Genomic DNA, 9,799 nt, shown 5'->3' with positions numbered 1-9,799 from the left:
TCCCACCATATGTGGGTCATTGTCCCAGGGCCATTTTGACACCTCCAGCATATCAGCGGGATTCTATTATCCATTTGATGCAATGTCTAGGGGGTCCAGTACCAGCGGGATAGTATCTTAAAGTTCTGCTCCTGTAGCCTGCCGAACTTGAAGCTTTTATGGCACAGGAGGAAAGCCCTCTGCCAGTCCACTCTGGAGTGGTTAATTCCTAGCTCGTTCTCCCAATAACCTGTATAGTTCGGGAGTGAGTCCCCCGTCTCACCGTTCAGCAACAGCTTGTAGATAACTGAGATCCCATGCTCAGTTGGCTTCGGCGACATGCACAGTGTCTCAAATGGCGTCAGCTGCCTGTTGGTGCATCCCTCGGGCGCCAGGGACCCCACAAAGCCCCTCACCTGCAGATAACTCAGCCAAGCTCCCGGGAGGGGGGCCTGAGTTGCCGTAGAACTCTTTCATGGGCTTCATCCCCTCATGTGTCACTACATCTACGACTCTGGGTATTGGGGTATCAGGCATAGACAGTAATGAATCCCTGGTTCTAGCCAGTGGGAACTGTGGGTTGGCGATGAGTGGCGTGAGTGGGCCTGGAATTGACACCAGACCTGCCCTTGGGGCCCATGTCCCCCAATTCTTAAGAACCCTTATAAGGTAGGGTGAAAGGTTTTCTAGCTCTTTTAAGTGTTGTCTGGGGATCCAGGGAGCCCCCTGGATTGTCCTGGGGTCGAGTTCGTACTCCATTTCTACCCAAATTTTTGTGGTTCTAGCCTGTAATAGCGAGAGAACAAAGTTTGCAAGACAGGCCTTATAGCAGAGTGAGAAATCCGGGAGCCCTAGACCCCCCTCCTCTTTGGCTCTTGTGAGTAGACTATGACTAAGTCGAGATCTATGATTCTTCCAAACGAATTTGATAATTAGGAAGCGGATACTTTGTAGGTATTGCCTGTCGAGGGCCACCGGGAGAATCTGGCACAGATATAAGAATTTTGGAAGGTAGTCCATTTTTACTGCATTTATCCACCCTGTCCAAGATATCTATAGCGGGCTCCATCTGCCCAATTCTGCCCTCAGGCCCTCCAGGTATGGCAGGAAATTTAGTTCGAAAATCTGTGAAGGGTCTCCCTGCCGTTTTTTGACTTTTAAAAAGTTTTGAACCATGTTGGCTCCCTGCCATTTTAAATAAGTAAAAGTTTTTTCACAAACAAACGTGTTTTTATTTCTTTATTAATAAATCTTTGTTGTCACATGCACAAGGTAATAAAGACTTAAGACTAGTAAACACACACAGTATGCTCCTAGGCAACTCATGGATCGAACTTGGAACTCTTGCGGGAGCTTTTATCACTTCTCTTGGACGGTACAAAGGCTCCAGCAGAGATCCATGGTTAGAGCCTGCATTGAGTGGTTTTTATTGCATGTCACGGACAGCATTTCAACCCTCAATACTCATTTCTACCACATTAACACAGTTGGACATGTGACAATAGTTAGAGAAATCCCACAGTTACGGGCTCAGTCACACTGGCGCATTGGCGCCCGTGTTACTGCAGCCAGTAGACGGCTATACCTGAAGACGGACCTCTTTCTGCAGCGCCGGGAGGAAGAACGTGACCGGCTTCATTGCCGGTCATGTGTTCTTTCATCAGCGCTGGAGAGAGACGGCCATCTTCAGATAAGTCTTCTCAGTCACAGAGGCGCATCGGCGCCAGGGTGCGGGTGCCGATGCACCTGTGTGACTGAGCCCTTAGGTGCTTGTAGTCTCTAATCTCCACAGGAACATATTTGCAGCCTCAAGACCCCCCTCAACAAAGGAAACCAAAAAAAAAATGGTTAAGGGGTTCCCTTGGCTAAGGGTCCCAAACGAGGTATTGGTTTACTACATTGCCCTTTTTCAGCTGTTTTAAAAGAGTGCCTCATTTTAAAAGGCCGTTTCCTATATGGAGCTGAAGGTGGGAAAGTTAGTACAAGCTCGCAATCCACGTCATGGATCCTTGTTACTTGCGAGTCCCTAACTAAGAGAATGTGCTAATAATCACCTAACTACAAAAAAGGGGGGACAGCCAGCTTAAAAAAAAAATATACAATCTTGAGAAACCAGCTCATCGGCTTCCTCGAGCATGTTCCAACTGCCACGGAAGTGCTCCCTGTGGAGATAGGAAATACTCCGTGAAGAGGTCCTTGATGAGGACAGCAGATTGTGCTGGCCTACCATGCTGCACAGCCTCCTCCAAAACTTTGCCCCCAAAAGCAGTGGGTAAAGGATGCAGAACATTCAAAACTGTATCATGTCGCCGGCAGAAATTATGTAGAACCACACAGGCCCTAATTACTGCTGACACGTTGTCAGGAGCCAGCTGAATGGTACTTAGTAAGACTCGCCAACGATTAGCGAGAATACCAAATGCACACTCCACATAACGCCGGGCACGTGTGAGGCGGTAATTAAAGACCTGCCTCCTGGTGTCAATGTTCCTGCGAGCAAAGAGCCGCATGACATTATTAGACAGGCCAAATGCCTCATCCGCCACAAAGACAAATGGGGCTGCTGTATCTGACGAGCCAGGAAGGGCCTGGGGTGCAGGAATAGAAAGCTGCTGTTCCCTCAGCCGCCTACCTATTATGGACGTGCTGAAAATGCGAGCATCAGCAGCACTTCCAAAGGCCCCAATATCAACCAGCAGGAATCGATAATTACTGTCAGCAACAGCAAGGAGGACCACCGAAAAGAACTGCCAATAGTTGAACTATTGAGACCCCGAGTTAGGTGGCTTCAGGACACGAATGTGCTTCCCGTCCAACACCCCAATGCAGCTTGGGAACTGTGCAGCACTCATAAATCCCTCGGCGACGTCCAGCCAATCTTGACGACAGGGAGGAGCCATCACCAAAGGTACAAGACACTGCCAAAGGATTTCACAGGTCTCCCTGACGATTCCCCCAATGGTAGAGCGGCCAATCAAGAATTGCGAATGCTGCGAAGCATAGGAATTCCCAGTAGCCAGAAATCTGTGGGAGAAGAGGAAATAAAAAAGGTTAGAAATTTGCAACATGACATGAACTTTCTATATATAGAAATGCATCATTTTACCAAACACACTACAAACATAAGGCCTTCTTTACACGGGCGACAAAGTCGCGCAATTTTCTAGCGTCACTTACAACTTTGTAGCGCTACAAAATCGCGGTATTGCTGCGAGAAAATCGCTGCAAAATCATACAGTGCAGAGATGCAAGATTGCTGCGATTTTCTCGCAGCCATGCGGTGTCGCCCGTGTGAAGGAGGCCTAATACTCAGACCAATGACAAACATGGTACATTGGCATGCTGGCTTTTCGGCTACCTCTTCGCTTGTTCTAAAAACATGTTCGCTATAGTAACCGTCTGCCAAAGGTAAGCTCATGCTCGGCCCAAACAACGTAGGTGCTACATAAAGTATTTAACCAACACAAGGAGCCTTGCCCCCCCGCCCCCCCAAACACCCAAAAAAAAAGTCAACAGAACAAGGGTTGACCAAAAAAGCCCAAAATAAAGGAAAAAATACACGCCTGTATTACTGCTGTAAGATCGTGCAATTATTTCTAAGCCGTCAAAGCACTACTAAGATTAGAAGAATGGTGATAGATCCACCATCACTTTATGAGGAGCTCACCGTGGAACACAGGTGAGACTAATTATTCTGCTGCATCAACGCTCCCTTGATACAGACTACCCCGCAGCAAGGGGTGGAAAAAAAAAGGACAGCAATAATTAAAAATGGATGAGGAAGGGGTAGGGCCGATATACGTTGTCCTTGTCTGCAGGGGGAGGAGGACAAAAGAGCCAGGATGAGGAACTGTGCTCCTGCCCCCTCACCACCCCTCCCCATTATTTGAAATAGGAGGGGGCGAGACGGGGGCCGAGCAAAGTACCGATGCTTAGCTCCGCCCCCATACCGCCCTTCCCATTGCTAATAGTGGTGAGGGGCGTTGAAAGGGCAGGAGCTCAGTTCATGCTCCTGGCTCTTCCATCATCCTCCACCTGCAGACAAGGACAACGTATATCGGCTCGGCGTAAAAGCACGAGGCGATATACGGTCGTCAGAATAAGCCCTAACATGTATAGACAAAGGTACAAAGGCTACACAGGGAAGGGATGAAAGATAATGACAGATGATGTAACCTAGAGACAGATGAGAACTTACCGCAGAGTGACCAGGAGTCTTTCCTCAGCAGAGATACTGTCACACATGTTGGTATCTCTGTGCGTAATCCCGGCACGCACCACCTCCAGAAGTTCATCGAACATGCTGCCAACAAAAGGCAGTGAACCTGTCCGGGTACTGCCTCAGGTCCGCATACACGGAGTGAAACATCCCAATACGTTCCTGCAGCTCCACCAGCGGATGCACCCAGTACCTCCTAGTCCTCCTCCTCCTCCTGACCGGCCCAGGACTATCGCTAGCCCTAGGTTGGTCACTAGCAAGGTAGCCAAACACATCCTCTGGCAGGCGAGCAGGAAGCCTAGATAGACGCATCATCAACCAGGTAAAGAAAATATCATCTTGCGACGACATCTCTCCAGCTCCAGTAATGTCACGCACACCCAGGAAGAACCAGAAGCAGAATGAAGAACAGGCCTCATTAGCAGCTATTTATAACACCTTGTGGTGGGCTGCTGCATGATTACATGCATGGCGAAAAAGGTGCGAAAAAGTTCTAAGATTCATGCGCATTTTGATGCGCACGGCGATTTTACTCAGGTCAGATGCCCGTTTTGCTGCGATGATAAACGCGGCTAGGTGCAGATTTTTCGGCGAATCGTCGGCGCCGGTCACGCGATTTGCGGATGCGCGTCTGTTATGCGATGCGCAAGTCGCGCGAAAAACGCCCATCTGACCGAGGACTTAGGGCTTATTCAGATGACAGTAATAAATCGGCAAAAAAACACAACCATGTGTAACATTGGATTCTAATGAGTTCGCTCAGATGAACACTTTCTTGACGTGTAAAATAATCGTGTCAGGATACGCAACCATACGCAACCGTCACCGGTTTTAAAGGGCACATGAAATGATAGGTCTTGCCCTATCTTTTGCTTAATTATTAGTGATGAGCGAGCACCAAAATGCTCGAGTGCTCGTTACTCGAGTCGAACTTTCAGTGATGCTCGAGAGTTCGTTTCGAGTAACGAACCCCATTGAAGTCAATGGGCGACTCGAGCATTTTTGTATATGACTGGTGCTCCGCTAAGGTTTTCATTTGTGAAAATCTTAGCAAATCACCAAAGTCATGTAAAAAACACAGAAATGGATAGGGCAGGCGAGGAGCAACATGCAGGGCTGCATTTCGGGCTCCGAGGTCTCACTATTAAGCCACAATAGTGGCAAGAGTGAACCCCCCTCCCCCCCCACATCCACTGTCAGCATAACGATTGTTCTCCTCTGCCACAGCTGTAACAGCTGTGGCAGAGAAGAACGATGTTAGCCCATTGAATTTAATGGAGCCGGCAATACAGCCGCCTCCATTGAAAGCAATGGGCTGCCAGCGAGTGCGGGATGAATTTTCGGGAAGGGCTTAAAAATATAAGCCCTTACCTGAAAAAGAAAGATTTTAGTGTAAAAAAGAATAAAAATGCAGGCATTCTCTTCAATGGAGCCGCTGCTGCCGGCGACTCCATTGAAGACAATGGTCCGCTGGCACACCTGAATTATTTTCCAGGGAAGGGCTTTACATATAAGCCATTCCCTGGAAATGAATTAAAAGTAATTTAAAAAACAAAAAAAATAGATACTCACCTCCCTTCAGCTGCCGGGGCACAGCCGCATCTTCTCCTGCTGTCCCCTGCACTGTGGTGCTGAACTGCTGTCATTCAGCTGAGAGCTGCGCTGAGCCAATCAGAGGCAGCATTCACTCACCCATTCATGAATTCATGAATGGGTGTGAGTGAGATCTGCCTCTGATTGGTCAGGCTGTGACCAATCAGAGGCAGCTCATTCAGCAGGCGGGGATTTTAAATCCCCGATTGCTGAATACTACTCACAGCTGTTCAGAGCAGTTCAGGAGAACTGCCAGCTGGCCGCAGCTGAACTCCGTCTGCCGGGACCAGGTGAGTATATATATTTTTTTTATTTTTACACATTTCTGGATGAATTGCAGGGAAGGGCTTATATATTTAAGCCCTTCCCGAAAATTCATTGTGCGTTCGCCGGCAGCCCATTGCTTTCAATGGAGCCGGCTGTATTGCCGGCTCCATTGAATTCAATGGGCTAACATCGTTCTGCCGGGACAAGGTGAGTATATATTTTTTTTTTACTTTTTACACATTTTAGGATGATTTTCAGGTAAGGGCTTATATTTTTAAGCCCTTCCCGAAAATTCATCCCGCGCTAGCCGGCAGCCCATTGCTTTCAATGGAGCCGGCTGTATTGCCGGCTCCATTGAATTCAATGGTCAGTGCTCGTTTAATCGAGACGAGCACCGCGTGGTGCTCGTCTCGATTAACGAGCATCTCGAGCACCCTAATACTTGAACGAGCATCAAGCTCGGACGAGTATGCTCGCTCATCTCTATTAATTATGCAGCAAACTCCCATAGACTTCTATGGAAGCAGAAAAAAAGGGAGGGGTGGGGGTGTTACCCGGCATACAACGCTGGGAAAAGAAGACAGCTAGCCCTAATTAGGGATTATTAGTATTTCTGAGGATTTCTGTCAATTGGGGGTTTTCATTGTTTCACCGTAATTTTTTGCCTGTACGCAGCAGCCGCCCGTGTGAATGGCATGAAATACATGAAAAAAAATCGGGGCTCCATCGCAGCAAATTTTAATTCATGCGATTTATACGGCGTGTACGGGCAAATGTAAAAATGCATACTGACATGTGAATGAGGCCTTAGGGATCTTTTACACTGGCCGGAATATTCTGTAACAATGTTGCAATTTATGCCGTCCTTGAATTCCACACTAAAATCCACACCACGAAATCCAGATTTTCATGCGGAATCGCCGGCAGGATTCTTCTATTTTCAATTCTGCACCAAAATCTACAGGTTAGCATTACAGATTTTGGTGCTGGATATTCTGCAGGAGGGAGTATTCTGCAACGCTGTTGCGGATTATTCTATCCCGTGTGAAAGGTTTCTAAAGGTATGTTCACACGTAGCGTAATTGGTGCAGATTTTCCGCAGTGGAAAACTTGCACCGAAATCCACGTAAAAAAAGACATCTGCAGTGAATTCTGTCATGTGAACGTACAATAAGGTCGGTGTCACATGAGTGCCTTTGTGCCGCATATTTGTGCAATCTGCATTGTATATTTACGTGCGCATGTGCATGTATTGCTGTACTTTTTGGGAACGCAAAAAAAACGCAAACATACCCCCTTTCATTAAAATTAATTAGTTGAATATGTGCTATTTTCATGTGCAAATGCACAGAAAAATATAGCATGCTTTGCATTTTTTAACAAAATGCGTGTGCAAAATACACCTATGTGAACGAACCCATTGAAATCCATGGGTTCTATTCACTGCGTGTGACACAAGACTTAGAGGATTATCATGCTGCAAATTTATGAGAACTATATTACTCAAATATCAGTAGCAGAGAATTACAATAAATAATAATCATATGTACTACAACTAATAGCTACTGTATAATATTAAGAATATATACTGGAACTAATACCTATAATAATAGTGTTATAATGATTTTTCCCCAGCAAAGAGCTACAGATATGTCCACCCTAATCTTCGGCTCAGCTCACATCGGGGTTGGAGGTTCTATTAGGAGCCTCCATCAAAGATCTGGTTCAAAATCCTAGACTAAAAAGTACAGTCCAGGAAACTGACAGGCGGCCCGACAGACTCTACTATAGTTAATGGAGTCCGTTGGATGTCGTTCATGTCCTTGATGTGAGGGTTCCAATACGTCCACGATTTTCTTTGTTTTGCTCCCATGACGGAAGAGCACAATGGAAGCAATAGCAAGGACAGGAACAGATCCTAACCTTAAATTTCGTTAGGTTATATGCAGTCATTTGCCGAGATACCAATACAATACAATTTCACGCCAACCAGTAAAAAAAAAATCCTTCGGAGGTATATGTTCTTTAACATGTTCTTTAACATTTTACGCCATATGTTTTGGGTAATATAGGGTTTAGAGGCAGGTAATGAAACAATCATCCGTACATTGATAAGGCTACTTTGACATAGTGTTTGTTCATCTAGCTCTGGTTCTGTTGAGGGGTTCCATCTTTTATGCGGAGAGCAGAATGGAAATGTTCACCTAGATGGAATCAGGATGAAACAATAAGGTTTAATGTGTCATATGGAGACCTTTTTGGTCTCACAAGGTTTCCATCCCTGTCAGTCTTCATAGCCATAAAAAAGATGGCAAGAAGAAAAGATCGAGAGAAATAAACAAAGATCAAAAGAAAGATTGAGAAGGAAAGAGGGAGAGAAAGAAAGATCAAAGAGAGAGAAATAAAGCAAGGAAGAAAAAAATAGAGAGAGAAAGAAAGAATGGAAGAATAAAAGAATGAAAGAAAGAAAGAAAGAAAGAGGAAAGAGAAAGAGAAAGAAAGAAAGAAAGAAAGAAAGAAAGAAAGAAAGAAAGGAAGGAAATAGAAAGAAAGAGAAAGAAAGAAAGAAAGAAAGAACGAAAGAAAGAAAGAAAGAAAGAAAGAGATTGAGAAAAGGAAAAGAAAGAAAGAAAAAACTAGAGAAAAAGAAAGCAAGAAAGATAGAGAGAAAAAAAGATCGAAAGAAAGACAGATCGAGAAAGATAGAGAGAAAAAAAACTGAAAGAAAGAAGGAAAGAAAACGCTAGAGAAAAAGAAAGATTGAGAAAGAAAGAAAGAAAGAAAGAAAGAAAGAAAGAAAGAAAGAAAGAGAAAGAAAAGGTAAGAAAGATCTAGAAAGATAGAGAGAAAGAAAGTCGGTAAAAGAAAAAAAAAGAAAGACATATGAATAGGGAGACAAGTAGATAATGATATTGATGGATGTTAAATATGATATAGATTGATTGATAGAGACATGGATAGATGGTGAGAGAGAGAGAAAAATGGATGGATGGATGGATGGATGGATAGATAGATAGATAGATAGATAGATAGATAGATAGATAGATAGATGAACAATTACTCCTTTTTCTGGATCTCCCCACTTCCCCACTGCAGGTGGATTGAATGGCATATGATGAGGATGAAGGTTTAGCAGCAGATAGATAAGATCAGAGTTACAGAGCAGGAGGAAATGTTCTGCAATGTGCTGTAATCAGAAAATAGGGAAAACTTTTCCCATTCCAGCAGCAGCGTGGCCGATGACAGAAGCTGCACACATATCCAGCACATACATACAGAGCTCCTACTACCCGCCACATACAGTGACTTGGATGCTACTGTCTTCACACATTCTTTTTGTGACACTTTGTAAAGGGTTTTTCCTCCCTGCTCATCTCTTATCTCCCTCCCCTTGTACTGGAAAAGTGCAGTTTTGCTCCACCTCCTCTTTCCTCCCCATTCAGCAATCAGTCAGGGAGAGTGAATGTGCACAGGCTCAGGCAGCAGCAGCATCCACCCTGGGACTCCTCCATGAGAGCACTTCCCTCCCTCCTCTCACTACTACCCTCTCTCTGTCTCTTTACAATCCTTTATCCCTTCACTCTGTCATCCCTTTGCTCCGCTACCCTTCAACCTCTTCCTCTTGTGAGTGTGCACTGCCCTCATCCAGCCACTCTACTCCCTCCTCTCCCGTCTCTTCCCAACATCATTTGACTTTGAATCGCAAGACGTCGATCGATCTCTCCTATGAAACAATCCGAT

At 45.3% G+C, this 9,799-nt stretch overlaps 1 protein-coding gene across 1 annotated transcript in view; it reads left to right on the top strand.

Moving 5' to 3' along the window:
- The first annotated feature begins 9,555 nt into the window (after positions 1-9,555).
- The window catches only part of ZFPM2 (zinc finger protein, FOG family member 2), a 421,708-nt gene continuing 421,464 nt past the window's right edge, over positions 9,556-9,799 (top strand). Inside the window, exon 1 of the mRNA XM_066578089.1 lies at positions 9,556-9,799. This exon is cut by the window's right edge and continues 81 nt beyond it. The gene's annotated coding sequence lies outside the window, so the exon portion shown is untranslated.

Source organism: Eleutherodactylus coqui, chromosome 9, assembly GCF_035609145.1.
Source record: "Eleutherodactylus coqui strain aEleCoq1 chromosome 9, aEleCoq1.hap1, whole genome shotgun sequence".
Classification (NCBI taxonomy): Eukaryota; Metazoa; Chordata; class Amphibia; order Anura; family Eleutherodactylidae; genus Eleutherodactylus; species Eleutherodactylus coqui.
This window is presented reverse-complemented; position numbering and strand designations above follow the sequence as displayed.